We start from the raw sequence: 22,320 nt of genomic DNA on the forward strand, positions 1-22,320 counted from the left end.
TTGGGGATGCCAGTCCTTTAATCCCCTGGATGAAATCCTCTATTTGAAAATCAGTCGCCTACAATATGCGGCATTAAGAGCTGTCTCCGGTCTTATGACCACCACTCCCACCAATGTCCTTCTGGATATCAACGGAGAGTTCCCGCTGGATGCACGTTGGCAGGGCCTCACTCTGAGATTCCTGGCGAAAGTCATGGCTAGGCGTTCTCACCCATTGAGACGGTTGATCTCTGCGACCTACCGGTTAACGAGAGAGATAACATTTGCCTCCTGGCCGATACCTTTTTTGCTCATACTGAGCTCTTTGGGCAGACGGATACTTTTCATCTGCCGGGTTACCTCGAATTCCCGTACGAATGCAGACATCTCGATCCTGCGATTAACACGGATCTAGGGCATCGAGTTGCGGCAGACATTGACCCCGCCTCCTCCTTTGAACGCCTTACATCCTCCTTAAAATATGATGCCTCATTTTACACCGACGGATCTCGGTCAGAATTGGATAACAGAGCTGGATTTGCTGTATTCTCTCCGGAGCTCGATTTAGAGCATAAAGAAAGAATAAACAATAATTGCACCATCTTTGAGGCGGAAGCATTCGCCATTCAAAACGCGATTGATATTGTTCTGGAGGGGAAAACTAGAAGAGCTGTAATTTTTTCGGATTCATTAAGTGTACTGTCTAGCCTAGACAATCCGGTGTCTACCGGTATAACGCATCATGGAATTCTTAAAATCAGGAGCTTGCTCTCCGAATGTTTCAAACAAGCTTTGGTAGTGCATCTTTTTTTGATCCCCAGTCATAGGGGTATCCCCGGCAACGAGAGGGCGGATATTCTGGCCAAGGAGTCTTTGCGTCTTCCTGATACTTTCCTCCTTAGCAAATGTCATTACACCAACCTCTATTCCAAGTTTAAAGCCATATCCAAGGGCAGAGCATCACAAATAATTCTTACCGAGAGTCTTCATAAAGGGAAAAGATATTTTAATCACGTGCGTGACGTTCTCGCTCCACCGTGGTATAACGACAAGAATATTAGGGAAGATCTTACTAGACCTATTGTCACCTTCATTTCAAGATTGAGATCTTACCATACGACAGCGAAGGGCCATCTTTTTGATAAGAATATGTCTGACTCTGCGGAATGCTCATATGGGCACCTTTTCCAAGATATGAACCACATCTTCTTCCATTGTCCAAACTTACATGATGACTCGAACCTGCTTATCACTCAGCTGCGCAGAATCGCTTTTGACATTACACTAGACATACCAACATTGGCTTTCTCAAATAATACTAGGATATTTCGTCTATTGCACGGCTTCGCCATGAGGAAAGACTTACTTATATAATTTATCGAAAGTTACAGCATAACTAGCGATTGGCGTATAGATAATTCCTACGGAAGTCTGACAGCCAAAAGAGAAGAAGAAGAAGAAGAGGATTTGTTGACGGGAAAGAGAGTAAGGTGTATTATTAGTCCATTGCGTCTCCGTGTTTTCAAGAAAAGTGATCAGTTTATCGAATTGTTTAATATTTAGTGTTTAGTGAGCTCTGTTGACTTTGTGTGGATTAATATCCATCGGGCTCGGCTGCGGAAGCAAAAGTAACAAAAGGGCTGGTCGGCCATCCTTCTCGGCGTGCTTTTTGTTTTCCTGATCTGGGCGAGAACTTGGTAGACGCAATAAACTATACAACGTTTATTACAAGCCAAAGATTGTTTATAAATTTATTGGAAGTGTTTATATGAAAAAAACTGACTGTTATATATGCTATAACCGTTTGCCGTTACTAGTTTTTACGGAAAGTCTGACCTATCCAGTTGAGGATATCTTATAGTAAATATTGCAACACAAGCTGTACCGGCCCAGTTAAGTAAGTATCATTAATATAATAATCATATATATATTAGTTAAAAATGCCTAAAATAAATAGAAAATATTATATACGTGCAAAAGGGATAACTAATGCATCTATAAATAACGCATCAAAATCTAATTGTGATTTTATTAAATAGTAATACATTATTTTCAATTTCAAGTACTAATGATGTATCATCATTAGTATTTGAGAGAGATGCTCATAAATATGATTTAAATAAAAAGTTGGATAAAAATGTATCGCTAACATATACCATTAATTATGAATTAATAAATAATAATGAAGAGGCTCTTGGAAGTGAGAATAATAATGATGCAGATGGTATTAATGACGATGGTGCAATTAATCGCAATTTTTTAGATAATAAATAAGTACTAATGATGTATCATCAAGTACTAATGATGTATCATCATTAGTGTTTGAGAGAGATGCTCATAAATATGATTTAAATAAAAAGTTGGATAAAAATGTATCGCTAACATATACCATTAATTATGAATTAATAAATAATAATGAAGAGGCTCTTGGAAGTGAGAATAATAATGATGCAGATGGTATTAATGACGATGGTGCAATTAATCGCAATTTTTTAGATAATTTTGAACGTCGTAAAGAGAATAATGTAAGTTTTACATCACAATTGCAAGAATGGGCTATTAGAAATCGAATAACTCATGTCGCATTAAATGAATTGATGGGATATATAAAACCTATAATAAATATCTAGAACTTCCTCGAGATGCTCGTACTTTATTAGATACTGTGAGAAAAGTATTGTACATGCAGATGATATTGAACCGGGACGCTATTATCATTTTGGAATAAATTATTGTGTGGAAAAACTTGTAGAAACATATTCTTTTGAAAATTTGCAGATAATCGAAATTATTATAAATATCGATGGCTTGCCTTTGTGTGTTCAAAAGTTCAGGGAGTCAAGTCTATCCTATTTTATGCAGTTTAGTTAATAAGTACAACAATGTTGGTATTATTGGAATTTATCATGGATATGAAAAACCTGCAGATGCTAATAAATTCTTACAATCTTTTGTAAAGGAAGTTCAGGATTTGATTACTAATGGTATAACAATTAATGGAATAATATATCCCTTTAAAATTATAGCTTTTGTTTGTGATGTGCCAGCTCAATCTTTTGTAAAATATACGAAGGGTCATTCAGGTTATTATTTGTGTACAAAATGTGAAACCAAAGGCGAATGTTATTTGAACAGAGTATGCTTCCCCTACTTAGAGATTTCCAATATAAGAACAAAGAAGAAATTTACAATAGATTAAAATCACAGCTAGATCATCATACAGGTACATCGATATTAGAATTAATTCCAGATATAGATATGGTGTTTGATTTCCCAGATCCAATGTATATACTTTATTTGGGACAAGTTAAAAAATAGTTGTCTTTTTATGGTGCCATGGAAAACCTCCTGCTAAATTATCATCACAACAACAATCGATAATATCAACATTTTTAGAAAAACAAAGATACAATATACCACGTGATTTTAATAGAAAACCAAGATCATTATTAGAAAGTAAAAGATAGAAAGCTACTGAATTTAGAACATTTTTGTTATATATAGGGCCGGTCATATTAAAATCTGTATTAAGTAACGATAAATATTTAAATTTTGTAACTTTACACGTAGCTGTTACTATTTTATCTAGTTCAAAATATATTGAATTGTATCTAAATTATACTAAATTATTATTACAATACTACGTTGAAACATTTATTATTCTGTACAGTAAAGAAAATGCATCGCATAATACACATCATTTATTACATCTTTGTGATGATGTAAAAAAATTCGGATCGTTGCAAAAATTCAGTGCTTTTCCATTCGAGAATTATATGCAATCAATTCTTAAAATGATTCGTAAAAATAATAAACCTTTGGAACAAATTGTTTGCCGGATAAGCGAACAAAATAATTATATGAATCCTAATTTGAACATAAAACAACATAATAAACCACATCTTTTAAATCCGCATTTCAATGGTCCGCTTATCACAACTATAATCAATTTAGTAAAATAGTGTTTGAAAAATTTATATTAACAAATAAAGAACCTGATAATTGTTGTTGTTTACTGGATGGAAGTATTATAGTTATTTTAAATTTTGCTTCTAATAATGAAAATACTATTGTAATTGGAAATAAATACAAGACTCTTCAAGATTTGTATACCAAAACCTGCAAATCTTCGAAACAAAATATTTATAAGGTCTGTAATCTGGGCAATTTACAGACTTGGAATTTGGATCAAATTGCAAATAAATGTATTAGATTAGAATACAAAAATATACACGTTATTTTTCTTCTGTTACATACAGAATCATAGATAACAAAATTGTGCTTTAACTTGTACATAATTAAATAACTTGAACAAAAATATAATCTGTATTTATCGTCATCTATTTTTATTACTTTAATCAATATTGTCTAATTATCTGCTTAAATCATCTTACTTTCTGTACGTTAGAAAAAAAATGTAGTTTATGTTACTAGGGTGATAAACTTTCCATTAATTTGCTTTAATATTATTTATCTTAGGTAAAGTACTTGAGTAATATTATATTTAAATCTTTATCTTTATAATCTATATGTACATATATTTACACATAATATTGGCGAATTCTTAGCTTTTTTGTTTTTTTTTGTTACTGTAATCTAGGAATGCAGAAACGAACGTGGACGATAGGTAAGTTTTCGACAGATAACACTGTTGAAGCGGTACCATCTGGCTGGATATTGTAGAACACAACAAATGTTACTGGCTTCCATTTAAATACGAACAAATTATTGCAGCAATTCGGAAAAACACGGAACGAAATACATGCTGGCCATGTTACGATATTATTACGTTTCGAAACAGCACATATGGTTAGTAGTATTTTATTTTTAAAAAATTTTCAGATTAATATTATTTTTGAAGTGAAGTAATATATATTATTGCTATTCTTTGTTATAATGTAAACATTAATTTGCATAATTGTAGATGACTATAATGTGGCAAGGTTGAAATCCAGAAAAGCCAAATGCACATCCGATCTAAATTCAGAGGTTGAAGGAAGCACAAAAAGAAAAAAGATGAGAAATCGTCTATATGTGAGCGACACCAACGACTATTGTGAAGAATATAACAATCCCCCGACAAAACAAAAACAAATGAAAGGTTTGTTTCAGTATAAACAAACATTATTTCTACAGTATAAATATTAACTATTATATAATACTGTAATGTATTCGATAAAGAATATATTAATTTATCAAGTGTAATTTATATTTAAATTATTTTCTCAGAAGAAAACATGGTGAAAAAAGAGAAAAGGATAGCAGACATATATTCTAGTGAAGACTCTGAAGAATCTGATAGCATCCTTCCAAAACATCCGCAAATGACAAGTATGTAAACAAAGTATGTAAGCACTTAGTTCAAGTTCCATTCATTTAACTAGACACACAAACACATGCGCGCGCGCGCGCACACATACATTACATATGACATATAACATATATGACTATACATTGAATGCACCTACTATGTACATATATATATATATATATATATATATATATATATATATATATATATATATATAGAGAGAGAGAGAGAGAGAGAGAGAGAGAGAGAGAGAGAATCAACTAATATGCACAAAGAAATAATAAAATAAATCTATTTATATATTTTCAAAAGTGGATTTCCGTTTCCGGTGGGTGAGAAAGAGTATTGTAGAAAGTGTGCAGTGAGAAAGGTGGAGAAAGTGAGGAGATAGGGAAGTGAGTGAGAGAGTAAGAGGTGCGCAAGTGAGGAGTGAGGTGAGGGGAAAGTGGAGAAGTAAGGGTGGAGGTACGAGAGAAGGTGATAGAAGCAAGGAGGCGGAAAAGATAGAGCAGAGCAGAGTAAGGTTAGGAAGAGAGAAAGAGGGTCACGTGGTAGAGAAGTGAAGAACCGGGAGCGTGAGATAGATAGAGCGGCGACATACGGTGGGGCAGAGAGAAAGGAATATAGAAGTTAGGTAGAGAGGCGAGCACAGGGATAGAGACAGAGGCAGAAGAGGAGGGGGAATAAGCACTGACAATAGAGGAGGTAGAGAGGCGACAGAAATAGAGGATTAGAACAGGAAAAATAGCAAGGAAGAAGAGATAGAGGATAAGACAAAAAGGGAATTATTGAAGACGGGGGAGGTGAGAAGGGGGAGCACGGGGAGTTTAGATGAGATGTGGAAAAGAAAAGGGGAAGTGATAGAGAGATAGGCAGGGGGAAAAGGGGGTGAAGATGTAGGGGAGGGTAGAAAAGGGAAAAGGGTTCAAAGGTCACCGGTGAGGGGTTTGGAGGGGGGGGAGTGGGAGAGATGGAATGGTGGAGGGAAATGAAAGAGGAATGGAAAAAGGAGTTAAAGGAAGGGTTAAAGGAGGTGAAGGAGGAAATGAGGAAGGAAATGCAGAAAGATAGAGAGATGATAGGGGAGATGTTAAGGGGGTACATGAAAGACATAAGAGAGGAAATAGATGGGATAGTGAGGAGACAGATGGAGGAAATGGATGAGAGAGGGAGGGTGGAGAGAGAAGAGATGAAGGGAAGAGTGGAGGCGCTAGAGAATGAATGGCGAGAGATGAAACTTAGAGAAAGGGGGAGAGGGAAAAAGGGGGAGGGAAGAGGAGGAGAATTAGAGGGGAAAATTAAAGAAATTGAAATAAAGATGGAGATGAAGAAAAGAGAGGAGAGAAGGAGGAATATTGTAGTAAGAGGAGTGAAGGGAGGGGAAAGAGAGGTGAGGGCGAGGGTAGAGGATGTATTAAAAGAGATAAAAATAGAGGCTAGGGTAGAGGGGGTGAGATGCTTAGGAAGTAAGGAGAGGGGAAAAGGGACGGCAATAGTGAAAATAGACGAAGTAGAGAAGAAGAAAGAGATAATGAGAAGGAGAGGAGAAATAAAGGGCAGAGATATAAGGTTGGATGATGACTTAACATGGAAGGAAAGAAGGATGAGATGGTTAATAGAGAGTGTGGCAAGGAGAGAGAGAGAAAAAGGTAAGAGAGTGTGGGTAGGATATGGAAAAGTGCAAATAAATGGTATTTGGTGGAAATGGAATGAAGGAAAGGAAAAGTTAAGGGATGGGGGGGAAGAGGGTGGAAAGATCAGGGGGAAGAATAAGAGTAGGAGAGGACAGGGAGGGAGGAGAGATGGTGGGAGAGGAAGAGGAAGGTGAGAGAGGAAAGAGGAGCATGGGGAGAGGAGAGGAGAGGGAGGGGGAGGAAAAGAGAGGGGGAAGGGAAGGTATAGGGTGGGTTTTTAGAATGTAGCGGGGCTGAAGAATAAGGATAGAGATTTTTGAGAGGGTCTGAAAGGGTGGGATATTATGATATTGTGCGAAACGTGGATGGATAGTAAAAGCTGGGAGAGGGTAAGGGGTAAGATGCCGAGGGGATATGTATGGGAAATGCAGTGGGCCGGAAGAAAGAATAAGAAAGGAAGGGCGATGGGTGGAATGATTTTGGGAGTAAGGGTGGGATTAAAGGTGGAGAAGGAAAGGGAGAGGAGAAATAAGGAAGGGTTAATGACATGTAAGGTATGGTTAGGGGAATGGTGGAGGATAGTGGGGGTATATGTGAATAGAGATATAGAGAGGAAATTAGAGGAGTTAAAAGAGTGGATGGAAGAAAGAGAGGAAGGAGTGCGAGTGTTGATAGGAGGAGACTTTAATGCAAGAACGGGGGAGGAAGGGGGAGGAGTGGAAGAGGGGAGTGAGGAAGAGGGGGAAGGAAGATGCAGGAACTCGAAAGACAAAAAAGTGAATGGAGAAGGGAAGAGATTGTGTAGGTTCCTGGAAGATCAAGGGTGGTCAATTTTGAATGGGAATGTAAAGGGGGATGTAAAAGGGGAATGGACGTATACAGGGGGAAGGGGGGAATCGGTAATCGACTATGTGGTAGGGGATGAGAGAACGAGGGAAGGAGTAGAGAAAATGATAGTGGAAGCGAGAGTGGACTCGGATCATCATCCGCTCAGAGTATGGATAAGGGGGGTTAGTTGGGAGAGAAGCGGGAGGGGAGCAAAAAGCGGGGGCAGAATGAGGAGAGGAGTTTGGACGACGGAGGGTAGAAAGGTGTTTGGGGAAGAAGTTGGGAAAAGGAAGGGAAGGAAGGAAGGAATAGAGGAGGAGTGGGGGGAGTTGAAGGGTAGGGTGTTGAGAGCGTTAGAAAAGACGGAAGAGGAAAAGCAACGGGGGAAGGAAAAAGGATGGTGGGATGAGGAATGTAAGGAGGGGAAAGAAGTGGTTAGGAGAGAGCTAAGGAGATGGAGGAGGGAGGGGGGGACAGGTGATAAATATAGAGAGGAAAAGAGGAGGTACAAGGTCATATGTGAGGAAAAGAAGAGGAAGGAAGCTGAGAGGTGGGAGAGAGAGGTGAGGGAGGTGAAAACGGAAGGGCAGATTTGGAAGATAATAAATAGAGAAAGAAGGAACAAGAAGAGAGTGAATGAGGGGATAGAAATGGAGGAATGGGATGGTTTTTTTAGAGGGCTCTTGGGGGAAGTGGAGTGGAGGGTAATAAGGGGGATAGGAAGGGAGATGGGGGAGAATGAAGAGGAGGAAATCGGAAGGGAGGAGGTTAGAAAAGTGATAAGGAGGTTGAAGGATGGCAAGGCGGCGGGGGGGGATGGAATACCGAATGAGGTGTGGAAGTATGGAGGAGAAGAGGTGGAGGAGGGGATTTGGGGGGGTGTAGAAGGATTTGGAAAGGGGAAGAGTGACCAAGAGAATGGAGGGAGGGGATAATAGTGCCGATACTGAAAAAAGGAGAGGGAGATAGGGTAGAGGAATATAGAGGGGTAACGTTAACCCAGACGGGGTATAAGGTGTATATAGCGATATTGGCGGAAAGGTTGAGGAATGAGGTGGAACGGAAGCGGTTGATACCGGCAAGTCAGACGGGGTTCAGAAAGGGAGTAGGGACGATAGACAACATATATGTGCTCAATTATTTAATTAATAGGCAGGTGGGAGAGAAAGGAGGTAGAATGATAGCTATGTTTTTGGATTTAAAGGCAGCTTTTGATTCCGTGGATAGAGGGGTGTTAATAGAGGCGATGAGGGCAAGAGGAGTAAGGGAGGGTCTAGTTGAGAGGTGTGGGGAGGTTTTGAGGGAGACGGTAAGTAGGGTGAGGGTGGGGGAAAGGGAGGGGGAGAGGTTCTGGACAGTGAGGGGGGTGAGACAGGGTTGTCCGTTGAGTCCATGTTTGTTTACGTTGTTGTTGGCGGACGTGGATGATGAACTGAAGAGGGGAGGGTGGAGTGGGGTCAGGCTGGGGGAGGGAAGGTGTATACTTTGGCGTATGCGGATGACATAGTGTTGTTGGCGGAGGATGAAGGAGGAATGAAGGGGATGATAGGAAAGTTGGAGAGTTATATGGACAGGAAGGGTTTGGAGGTGAATGTGGCGAAGACTAAAGTAATGAGATGTAGGAAGGGAGGAGGGAGATGGAAGAAAGTAAAATGGTTTTGGAAGGGAAAATTGTTGGAGGAGGTGAGGGAGTTTAAGTATTTGGGGTACACGGTGAGGTCGGATGGAAAACAGGATGCGCATGTGAGGGAAAAGGTTAGGAAGGGAGCAGCATTATTAGGTAAGGTGTGGGGGATAGGAAAAAGGAGGTTTGGGGGGATTGGGGAAAAAGGATTTAGTTGTTTGATAAGCTAGTATGGTCGGTGGTTAGTTATGGGGTGGAGGTGTGGGGTTGGAAGGAAAGGGAGAGGCTGGAAAAATTGCAGGACAGGTATTTGAAGTGGGTGTTAGGAGTGGAAAGGTATACGCCGGGATATATGGTAAGGGAGGAATTGCAGAGGGATTTGTTGAGGGGGAGGGCGGGTATGAGAGCTTGGAATTTTGAGAAGAAATTGGAGGAGGGTAAGGGGGGAGAGCTGGCTAGGAAGTGTTGGGAGGAGATGAAGGGAAGGATTAGGAGGGGAAAGGAAGGGATAGGATGGGAGTAGGAGAGGAGGAGATTTATAGAGAAAAGGGGGTGGAAAATGGAGGAGATGGTGAAATTAAGGGGGGAGGAGATGATTGAGAGAGAAAGAAAGTTGCAGAAAGAAGAAAGATGGAAGAGGATATGGGGGTCGGAATATAATAGGTGGTATAAATGGGTGAAAGGGGAAGGAGTGCCGGGGTATTTAAAAAAAAGATGGGGGGAAAGTAGATGGCAAAGAGTAGCAAGATTTAGATTAGGGAATGGGATGAGGGCAGGGAGATACTGGGAAGGGGAGGAGGGAAGGAAATGCAGGGAGTGTGAAAGGGTGTTGGAGTCATGGGAGCACGTTTGGGAGGAATGCACGGATTGGGGAAAGGAGGGGGAGGGAGAGAGATGGATGAGAGAATTGGAAGAAAGAAGGGGGGAAAGGGTGAATGAGTGGAAGAGTAGGGGAGTGGATGAGGGAGAATGTGAATAAACGGAAACGGAGATCCATAGGCTAAGTTAGTGTTTAAGATAGCGTAGATGCGTAGTGTGTGTGTGTATTAGGTAGGGTAAGGAGTATAGGTTAAGGTTGCGAGATAGATTAAGAGTCTAGTTTTAAGAAAAAGATGTATCGCGTTGTTTTTTTATTTGTAGGCTGTGTATGATGGTTGTTTTGTAACCCCAAGGGGATCAATAAAGAATTATTATATTATTATATTATATATATTTTCAAAAGTAAAAAATATAAAGAAAAGTTGTCTAACACAAAAATTTATTGAAAAAAAACACTAAATACATTTTAAATCATATTTGTTATAATATTAAATCATATATTTATTAAAATATTAATTATAAAACAATTATCTCTATACTTACTGCAATACAATTCATGCAATTCTTTTTTTCCCTCGCTGTTTATATTTTCTGCATTCTCTTCGTAGATAATAATTGGTTTTTGTCGATCGGTTAGATGAAATATTGATTGTGAATAGTTGATTGGTTGTGCATCTATTAAAAGAAACAAAAATTATAATGAAAATTATATAAATATTATAAAATACAAACATTTTATTTATAATCATTTTATTTATTATAATCTAGATAAAATTTAAAATTTTATTAATTGCTATTTAACTTTAATCTACAAATTGTATATAATTTTACTTGCAGTATTTATCTAAATAAATAATACTAAAATAAATGTAGAATATTTTCCATATTCTACAATTAGAAAAAAATTGTAATATTTTATTTTTAAACATTAACAACTAACTTTATATAATATATTTAACAGATATTTTGCAATATTAACAAAATTATAAAAGAAAAATGTGTAGAAAATAAAAGAAATAAAAATAGAGAAAAATTTGTAATAATTTAAAGACATTGATAAAATCTGTTATATACTTAATAAGCCTGCTATATACAGAAAACAATAATAATTTTCTCACTTATTTCTTTTACTTGTACATCCAAGTTAGATTCCATATCGAAGCTATCCAAGTATAATATTTGACTTTCTTCATGTTCCTCATAATTGTTTATATCATTATTTAATAATTCAGACTTTCCTGTAAATAGAAAATATTCTCATTTTTATATACAAATTGTAGTTTGTGCAAAATTTTTACATGTACTATTTTCGAAATTTTTACAACAAAAAATAAAATTAAAAATAAAATTAAAAAGATGTTATTAATGATACTAATCGACTTCGTTAAATTTACATAATTACAAAAGAATAATTATACCTGTTCCAATAATTTGTCTTTCATTTTCTAGTTCGGAACATTTTTGTTTTTCATATTTCGCTCCAAATTCGCAATCAACTGTAGATTTTTTGGATATGTTGTGTTGAGCAGAGCTTGTTTCAACAACTTTTTTCATTGGTTTATAGCTCATAGGAGGTTTTGGAATACCTATTTTATTTTAATATTAATATTTTTAATATATTTGTAAATCAATATGTTGAATGTTTTTAATATATTTGTATATCAATACTTACATAGTTCTTTTAGTTCATTAATTTTAGTAGATGTATCATTTTCATGGTACATTAATAATTTATTAATTTTCTTTTCAGCTATATTATCTGTATAAAAAAATACATATGTAATATATAAATATTGAAAATGATACAATTGTTTGCAGTAGAAACAAAAAATTTAATGTTTACCTAAATTTTCATTTTCTTTTTCCTCCTCGGAAGATGAACAGTAACGAGATGGTTTATTAATTGGTCTTTTTTATAAAAATGCTTTATTATACATTTTTTCTTTTATAGTTAACAATGTTTCTTCATCATTCGTAGAAATATTTGTAATTTCTATTTCAAATTCTCTAGCTTTCTTGTAGGTATCTAGAAAAGATTAAATTAAATGAGCAATTTATACTTTAATATATGTATATTAAAAATAATATATCTGAATATATATTTACCAAAAGGTCCTAATAATTTTTTATAGTTAATAACCTTCCAATCATTATTAGGTAACGAGTTCTTTCCAGACTCAAAACTAGCGTTTTTCGGTGGCCATTGAAAAGCTTTAGATATTAATATCAACTACGATGATGGTATGGTCGCAGACCATTCATCCCACAATACGACGAAGTACATTCCTTAGGAGCCTTAAAACGTTTCTGCTATGAACTTTTTACAAAATATTTAGATAGAATACGAAGTCAAAGTAATGTTAATTTAACGTCATATAGATCAAATCATGATCAAAATATGATGTAAATTAGTTCGAATTTATATATTTACTATGTATACCCTCTATTTATCAAGACTATAAAATATTATTTAAAAAAATGTATGTCTAGAAGATTGTTAACATATTTAAAATATAAAATTCTATGTTAAGCAAGACATAAAACTGGAAGAAATAAAATAAAATGATATTAAATAAAAAACTATATGAGCATAGATATTAAAAATGTAAAAGCTAAATAAATAAAAAAATTAAAAAATGTTAATAATGGGATTATGTAAGAGAAATAAGTTAAACAAAATTTATTTTTAGTTAGACAAAATAAATTCTTAATTTATTATGGATTATATGTACACATTTAAGACACAAGACATAAAACTGGAAGAAATAAAATAAAATGATATTAAATAAAAAACTATATGAGCATAGATATTAAAAATGTGAAAAATAAATAAATGAAAATTAAAAACTGATAATAATGGGATTATGTAAGAGAAATAAGTCAAACAAAATTTATAAATTTGTAATTTATTGTGGATTATATGTACACGTTTAAGACACAATTTGACATAATTTTATATTATTTTATACACATGAATGAATTATGGGAAAGAAACAAAAAGAATTTTTGTATGGAATACAAATTGCCTTCATGTCTATTTCATCAATTGAAAAATTTTTTAATTTGGACCATTCATTTCCAACACTTATGTTAAATAACTCAGAATTGACGGGATAATGTGGAAAATTACATAGATTTATTAATATTTTTCCTTGCATAATAGATTCTTTATTATACTTATAAATATTTTTAATATGAAAAATATCATTACTTTTTAAATAACAAAAACTATCAGATTCTTTTTTTAGTGACAATTTGAATGTTTTATAAAAAATGTAATCATATGCTAATCTCGTTCCATTAGATTTTTTAGAATTATAATGAGCTACTTGAGGTTTTGAAAAATATTCATGTCGAGTTTTTTTATATTTAACACGTTCCACTATTCTATTATGTAACTGTTAATTTTGAAGTATAACTGGTCCTACATATAATAGAAATAATCTTAATTCCGTTGCTTTCCAACGGTCTAACTCTTCTAAACTACGTGTCTTCCGTGCAAAATCATTTGGTATCCATGCAGATATATTACACAAAACTTCTGAAATTTCCTGTATAACTGTAGAATTAAATTTTATTGCTTTGATTCTTCCATGTATAAAAGTTTGAAGCATCTTTTTTACAACTCCCAAGCAAACTAAGTGCATATAATCTAATGGAAATTGGCTTACCATTCCCAAATTTACTCTCTCAAAAATTGATCTTCTAATATGATGCTCTTCATTTTCTTGATTAATAAAATTTTCATCTGTTCTCAATTTTGCATTTATTTCAGGGAAAAGCATTTGATGGTTATTATAATCACCTTCTTGCATGCACTTTGAACAACCAAAATATCCATTAAATCCAAAATATCCATTAAATCCTTTGACACACTTTACAAATGATCGAGCTGGAGCATCACAAATTACACATCGAATTGCAATTGTAAAGTGTATTTCATTAAACTCAAATCCTCTTTCGTGTAATAAAATATACTCTTTGATAAAATCTTTTAGAAATTCATTAGGACAAGCAGGTTTATTGTATCCATGATATATTCCAATAACAAATGGTTCAAAAATTTTTGGATATATTTCTCCTAATATTGGATAAAATTGGCTTTTTGAGCTTTTTGTTAGAGGTAAGCCATCGATATTAATATTTATTTCTATGTTTTTAGATACTGTACTTAAACGTACAGTTTTTAGAATATCTATCAAAGCATTTTTTAATCCATAATGAAAATATTTCCCAGGAGGTACTTCACGAACAACAATGTGCTTAGGAGTTTCAAGTAATGTTCTGGGATCAAGTGGAAGATCTTGTAATTCATTAATATCATCAACATTTTTCAATAACTTTAATAATGTTCCAGTAGCTCGATGAGTAATATTATATTCGCACACCCATTGTTTCAGTTGTTCTTTAAAATTTGAAGTTTTATTTAATGCTATATTATCATCTGTTATATCATTCAATTCATCTTCAATGCAATAGCTTTTTTCACTATTATTGTCACTGTTATTGTCACTATTATTGTCACTGTTATTGTCACTATTATTGTCACTGTTATTGTCACTATTATTGTCACTGTTATTGTCACTATTATTGTCACTGTTATTGTCACTGTTATTGTTATTACTGATATCAATACTTTCACCTATATAATTTTCAGAATGCCTTATTTCACATTTGACATTGTCACTTGAACACATTTGATCATCTTCTTCTACATTAGCATCACTTATTTCAACATTTTGTAAAAATTTATAAGCTTTAAGAAGCCTTTCATTTTTCTGACTCACGGATAACTTTTTAAAATTTTTGCGTAATGACATTTTTAATTTATAAAAATAATGTAATGTATAAAATATAAAGATATTAAGAATAAAAATAAAAAATTCAAAATTAGAAAATAATAAAATATAAGTTACTTTATAGTTACTTTACCTTTTGTTTATACTTTTTTGAAAAGTTTAATTTTTATTTCAATTTCACATCCAATAAAGAACTCAAACTCGAAAATCAAATCTAATATATATAAATAATTATTTTTCTGAATATATAAGTAATTATTTTTCTGAATAAATGTTATTTATATGCATCAAAATTAAGAAAAAGTTAACTTCAACATGACACTATATACATTAACGTGCATAATATCAAACAAAATGTTAATTATTCTTACCTGATATTTAATTCTTTCTTCTTCCTTTTCTCTTCTTTTCTCTCTTTCTCTCTCTCTCTCTCTCTCTCTCTCTCTCTCTCTCTCTCTCTCCCTTTATCTGTCTTTGCTTTTGGTTCTTCGTCTCTTCTTTAATTTGAAAAAATTTATATAGATTAATTATATATCTTACATATATGTGTATATAAATATATATATAATATATTGTTTTATGAATATATGGTTTTGAATAATATGTTTATTACTATTATACTTTTTAAAAATTACAATAAAAAATTAATGCAATGCAACAGTAGTTGCAGCCTAATGAGTACGTCTTGATCTGGATATTTAAACATACTTATTAGGTAGCTTTAGTGTTGCGTTGCACGTTGCAGGTCATAGTGAATACCTATAGCTTAAGAGTAATTTATTTTGAAATTTTAAGCGTTTATATTTTTGTGATACATATCGTAAATCATAATGTACATATCAAGGATAAAGTGGTACAATGTGTATTTCAATAAGAAAAATAAAATAATTTTGGCATTTTATTATATTTATTCTATATTGCAATTTCTATATTGCTCTGCTTACCAGAGAAGTTGGGTTTTATACAGGGTGATTCAAAACAACCTTCTGTCCTTACAATGTCATATACTTGACACTATTCTAAGACGATTTTTTCTTTGCCAAAATTTTTTCCGAGGCTTAGTTTTTAAATTATAAGCCAAAATAGTTAACGAATTACGGGCCGCGTACACAAGGCAGACAGGAGCGGAGCAACTCACCGTCCCATACTGGTGATTACGTGAGGCGCTCGCTGCGATTAACTGTTTGCTACATGGGGTGTATGTGTGAGAGAGAACGTATACGCGTATTCATACAAATACACATTCTCTCTTTCTCACTCACTGACTCTTACCTTGTATGTAGAGATTCGTTGCCCTTATACGACTCAATAAGTAATATTTCCGTGTGATACAATAAGTAACTAGCAAACTTTTTTTCACTCACAAATTGTACCACTTATCGAACTTTTACGTATTAATCCACGCACTTTATCGATAAACTGAATTTATTAAAAAAAAACGATGTTATTATACGTCATTATATTTTCATATTTTATAGTTTTATATTTTCGAAACTATCGAATTTACAATGTCGGAGGCTTTAGCCGATCACGGGACACATGATAGCGTCCGCGTCGATCACGCGTAATATGATACATTCAGTTGTTCGGCAGCCGGCAGCCGGCATGCCGGCAACGCTAGTACCGATCTACCGATACAACTTGCTTGTTGTCGTCGCGCAGTTTCCGCATCGAATAACGCCTTTCTTTCTTCGAGATATTTTAATAATTAATCGGTAGTAATCGGTAGATTGTGATTAATAATTATAATCGTTAATAAATTCAATTTATCGATAAAGTGCGTAGATTAATTCGTAAAAGTTCGATAAGTGGTACAATTTATGAGTGAAAAAAGTTTGCTAGTTACTCGTTCTATCATACGGAAGTATTACTTATTGAGTCGTATGAGGGCAACGAATTACTACATAAAAGGTAAGAATTAGTGTGAGAGAGAGAGAAAGAGAGAGAGACAGAGAGCATGTGTGCAATCAACTTTTTGCTACACACGATAGATGTAAAAGAGAAAGACAAAGAAGAGAGAAAGAGAGTGCGTGTGTGCGATCAGCTGTTTGCTACATACGATGGGTGTAAAAGAGACAGAGAGGGAGAAAGAGAGAGAGAGAGAGAGAGAGAGAGAGAGAGAGAGAGAGAGAGAGAGAGAGAGAATGTGTATGTGTGTGTATACGCGTATACGTTCTCTCTCACACATACACTTCATCGTATGTAGCAAACAGTTGATCGCAGCGAGCGCCTCACGTAATCACCAGCATCGGACGGTGAGTTGCGCTACCCCTGCTTGCCTCGCCCGTAATTTGTTAACTATTTTGGCTTATAATTTAAAAACTAAGCCTCGAAAAAAATTTTGGCAAAGGAAAAGTCGTCTTAGAATAGTGTCAAGTATATGACATTGTAAGGACAGAAGGTTGTTTTGAATCACCCTGTATTTGCAAGAAACACGCATATTGCAATCATAAAAATTCTTTTTTATTGTAGTCTATATATATTAGACATCCTAAATCCTATCCGATTCTGATGTTAAAACAGGGTTTAAAATGCCCAGACTATGAATAAAAAAAATTTATAATTTTGAAACATGTGCTTTTTGAAGATTTAACCTAACTTCTTAGATTGGATATAGACATAACAAAAATATATATGAAAATATTAATCTATTTTATACTCAAATACATATTTAATAATATTTATAATTTAAGAAAAAAAGATTACCTTAAAAACGTTAATATTGAAGAAATGCTATCTTTCTGAAATCCAAAGCACGCAGTGGCACGCAGTTCATACTAGACACGGGGTCTCTAGTTCACACGTACATTTCTTGCGCATGTGTGCGGCGTTCGTAAAATATCTAAAATAGCACGCTTGCTAGAGATTTTAGAGATATCTATGAAGAGATATCATAAAGAGCTCTTCTGAAAGATATCTTAAAAAAGATAACTTACTGATATCATTTCTAAGAAAATTTAATTAAGTCTTTAAAAAGTCCTCTTAAAGAGCTCATCCTCTCAATAATGTTCACTGGGACAACTCTTGTACCAAATTTGTAGCCTTTTTGCTAACAATAATTTGTAGCAAGCACTTGGCAATATCTGTTAGAACAGACCTGGCTGACTGGGTATATATATATTTGTAAAATAAGAATGGAATATTGTAATATAATATATGAATTTTTGCAGACTACAGAAGCATGTATAGTAGGAGGCACATCTCCTTATAATTTTATAAAACGCAATTTATGCCGATTGATCAGCAATGAACTTGCACGACAAGAGTATAGTTGGTTAGGCGCAAAACTTAAAAGGAAATTTTGTAGCCTTCGAATAGCAGATATGTAAATATTTAGGTATGTAAATTATTAGGTAAATATTTTATATATTTTTGTAGTAATATATATGTATATTATATATATAAACTTTTAGTATAAAAATAATTTATTGAAAAAATAAATCAAATAATCTTTGCAAGTATACAAATTATTTCTATTACAGCTGTAGGCGCTGCATATTCTAATAATTCTTATACCAAACTAGAACTGGAAAAGGCAATACAAAAGTGGTTGAAGAGAGTTAAAGAACGATGTAATGCTGAAAAAAAAGACTTGAAACGCGCGAAAATGGCAATCAATAATTCTTCATATTGAGAGCACATACGCATTTATTATTTTCTTTAATGTATAACTTTCTTTTTTAAAGTTTTATATTGTTTCATTTCTTAAGGGGATCCTAGACTACTGATCGAACGAAATTTTTTTAATTTACCAGTTTTTGTAACAGCTATACAGAATTACAAATGCTTTTACACGATTAAAGTATTATATATATCATTATATATATCAATGCTCTATGGAACAGTCGACTTTATGCTGAAAACGAAAAAAGGTTATAAAATTTTTTAACTTTTAATCGTGTAAAAGCATTTGTAATTCTGTATAGCTGTTACAAAAACTGGTAAATTAAAAAAATTGCGTTCGATCGGTAGTCCAGGATCTCCTTAAAAGTACTGATTATTTTTAATTAAATGCAGACGTGTTGTTCATGTTCTTCTCTCACATATAGTTTATTTTGAAATATTTTTTCATGTTTTTTTTCAAGATTTTTATATTTTAATATAGATTATAAATAGATGAAATTTGAAATACTACTCTGAGTGAGATTATGATGTGCATTATTACAAAATAAATTAGAAATGTAGAGATTTTAGTTATATATAAAATGTTTCAAATTTCACTTGTATCTATAATCTAATATATTATAAATAAATATATATGTCCAAACTATGATTACATTGGCCGTGTTCCGATATTCACTGTCAGTAGTGAAAATCTATAGTTTACGTGTCACATACACTATAGATTTTCAGTACTGGCAGTGAATATTGGAACATGGCCATTGTGTACAATATGTTTGATTACAACTGTGATTAACTGATGTGTTTAAAATGTAATTTAAACTGTGATTCGAAACATTGTTATATAAACATATATATTAATAATACAAATATATTAATAATATATTAATTAATCCTGCATTTCAAATTTATTATTAATCATAAATCTCTTCTTTATAAAGTTTTGAATATTTCAGCAATAATTATGAACAGTAGGGCACTAGAAATGACATTCATTTTAGGTCCTTCTTTGGATGTCCGAAATTGTGAATAACCGACGTCCTATGGACGTCCAATGGATGTCCGTTGGACTTTATTTAGACTTATGGAGATCTCAATATCCGAACTCGAACGTCCAATGGACGTCCATAGGAGTTCCGTGTGCTATCTGTGTTGATTGCTGAAAGTAAGTTGTTTTTATTTTCCTTTCTTATTAATATCAGCTGATGGAACAATGTTTTACTTCTGTTACGTCCTGGCGATTCCACGATTCCTTTCTTCCGCGACGTTGCGGTAACGATCGTCAGTTGGTGATAAGAACGAACCATTCAATAAGCAAAGCATCTTGTGCCATACGTTTCTTTTAAACACTGACATTTGTCAGTAACAATATCCACGAGTATCCGTGGGAAAGACGCAAGGAAATCGGTAATGGAAACCATGCTGGTCTTGAGATAAATAAAAAATAACAGCTACCCCTTGCAATAGAATTTCCGGCGGAAGAACAAGGAGATAACAAGAACTTTTAATGAAATGTTTAATAAACTCAGCTGCATTAATACTGATAATAATTTTCTAACGGGCAAGTAATAAACACAGCTGCATCAACGTTGACAAAAATAATTATAAGGAAGTAAGACCCTTTTCTAATCAGATCATGTGCGCGAGGTTCCCCCGGAAAGGCTAATGTTTAAAGAACTTTTGAACTAATATCGAACTCACCAACCGACAATCAGCACGGGTAAAAATACGAAAATAGACACCTTGCCGAATGAGGACACTGGCACGATTCTAATTCGTTAAAATCTTGAAGAATCCCTATTTTTGCATAATTTCAATTCGTTAAAGTTTTGAAAGATCCCACTCTTAAAATTAGAAGACGCCCTTAAAAAAGGGTTATATAAAAAAAAGAACTCGTAAGACTGGAGCATTCGAGCACATATAGATTCGAGCAGTCACAGATTCAACTTCCATAGATACAGCATTCATAGATTCAGCATTCATAGATTCATAGATTCATAGATTCAGAGATTCATAGATTCAGAGATTCATAGATTCAGAGATTCATAGATTCAGAGATTCATAGATTCAGTGCCGGGCAATTAGTTTCGTGTGCGCGCATTAAGAGAAAAAAAACTCAAACAGTTCAACATCAGTGTCCTCATCTTGGCGTCGTCTCCAGGGCAACCCGGCACCCACATCTTAGCGAAGGACAAGTTTACTCAACCGACCAATTAAGGGCCAGCAACGAAAGTAGGTCTCTAATAATTCAGTTTAATTATATTTTTTATTCCCGCAATAAATAACGTTGTCATCGGTTCCATAGTGAGAACCAGATCAGGAAATACTTACAAATTCCGATCCGCTACCGCAAGGGTCCGTTCCGCGAGTCAGAAGACGCGAACTTCCGTAAATTTTAAGTCAACAGTAGTAATTACACACTCACTCACACAAATTGTTTTATTTTATTTTCTAACAGATATTTTGTAATAACCAGTCAGAAATTCAATATTAATAATAGAATCTTGCCACATTATTCTGACTGATGTCCTCCGTACGATTGTAAGAACCGCGAACAACCAAACACACACACACACACACACACCCATGCACATATTAAAATAAATTGTTATCATCATTTGATATAATGTACACCAAAGTAGTTTAATTTATTATGAATAAATTTATATTCTAATTTAAATCCAATCTTTATTAACCCCTCTCATTCTCCAGTCAAAAGATCGCACCTGGTCCCATCCCGCGTAATAGAGATTAAATTCTTTTACCAAAAAGGGACCGCCGAGTGAACTTCTGAAAAACAGAGTAATAGCGACCCTAACGGTCGTTTACCTGATTTTCGGACTGTCAAGTTCGTTCGACCCGATTCTAACGCTTCGAGACGTTTAACTTCGGGATCATAAAGATAGTGGTTGCGCCCTTCCACTGACTCATCCTTCCTCGAGTCTGGACGTAACACTTCTATGTTGTAGAATTATTACTTTATTTTTTGATACCATATATTGTACATGTGTATATACAAATATATATGTGTATTATAAAGTGAAAGCACATATTTTACTTGTATCCATATTGTTGAAAAAACTGGCACCTTCCTGTTGCATCATGTCTTACGTTATTCACGCCGGTTGCCGAACATTAATGATAGCACCAAAAACAAAAAAAAAATAGCCTTAATGTCATGAACGAAGTAGAATTATTAAACCATGTATACTTTCCGTTACTAGATATTCCAAATTCATAAATGGTCAGTCAGATTTGTTAATGCCTGCACAATCAACATTTAACAGATTCTTTATAAGCACTACACGACGCCATTCCTTTGCATTTCAAGTTCATAACAAAATTAGTTAGCATCTAGAACTGAAAAAATAATCTCTCGGTCGATAAAATTATAAACTATACATTTTGTAAGTTGTATACATTTGAATTGTAATATTCGGTTTACATAAAAACAATAGTTTTGTGAAATTTTGATAGATATTAATTTGATAATGCAATGCAACATGACAAGTTTTGACCCCAACGTGAAGTTTAAATTTATCTACGAACAACACAAGGACTTTACAAACAAATAATAACTAGGGACTATGTACTACAGAATGAACCTTTTGATAAAACAAAAAGGATAGACATTAACATTTGCGCCTTGCAAACACGCCCGGAGGTATGAATAGACTTGCTCCATATCACTTATTTTTTCGGTAG

At 34.0% G+C, this 22,320-nt stretch overlaps 1 long non-coding RNA gene across 1 annotated transcript; it reads right to left on the bottom strand.

The window, feature by feature from the left end:
- Positions 1-10,775: 10,775 nt before the first annotated feature.
- LOC138937270 (uncharacterized) lies at positions 10,776-17,894 on the bottom strand. Its single transcript, XR_011447484.1, has 4 exons — positions 17,701-17,894; positions 15,366-15,491; positions 11,314-11,433; positions 10,776-10,870 (listed from the first exon to the last, which is right to left on the bottom strand). It is a non-coding gene; the product is annotated as an uncharacterized lncRNA (long non-coding RNA).
- Between the last annotated feature and the right edge of the window lie 4,426 nt (positions 17,895-22,320).

Source organism: Polyergus mexicanus, unplaced genomic scaffold, assembly GCF_030449975.1.
Source record: "Polyergus mexicanus isolate NDT 795.1 unplaced genomic scaffold, iyPolMexi1.0 SCAF_10, whole genome shotgun sequence".
Classification (NCBI taxonomy): domain Eukaryota; kingdom Metazoa; phylum Arthropoda; class Insecta; order Hymenoptera; family Formicidae; genus Polyergus; species Polyergus mexicanus.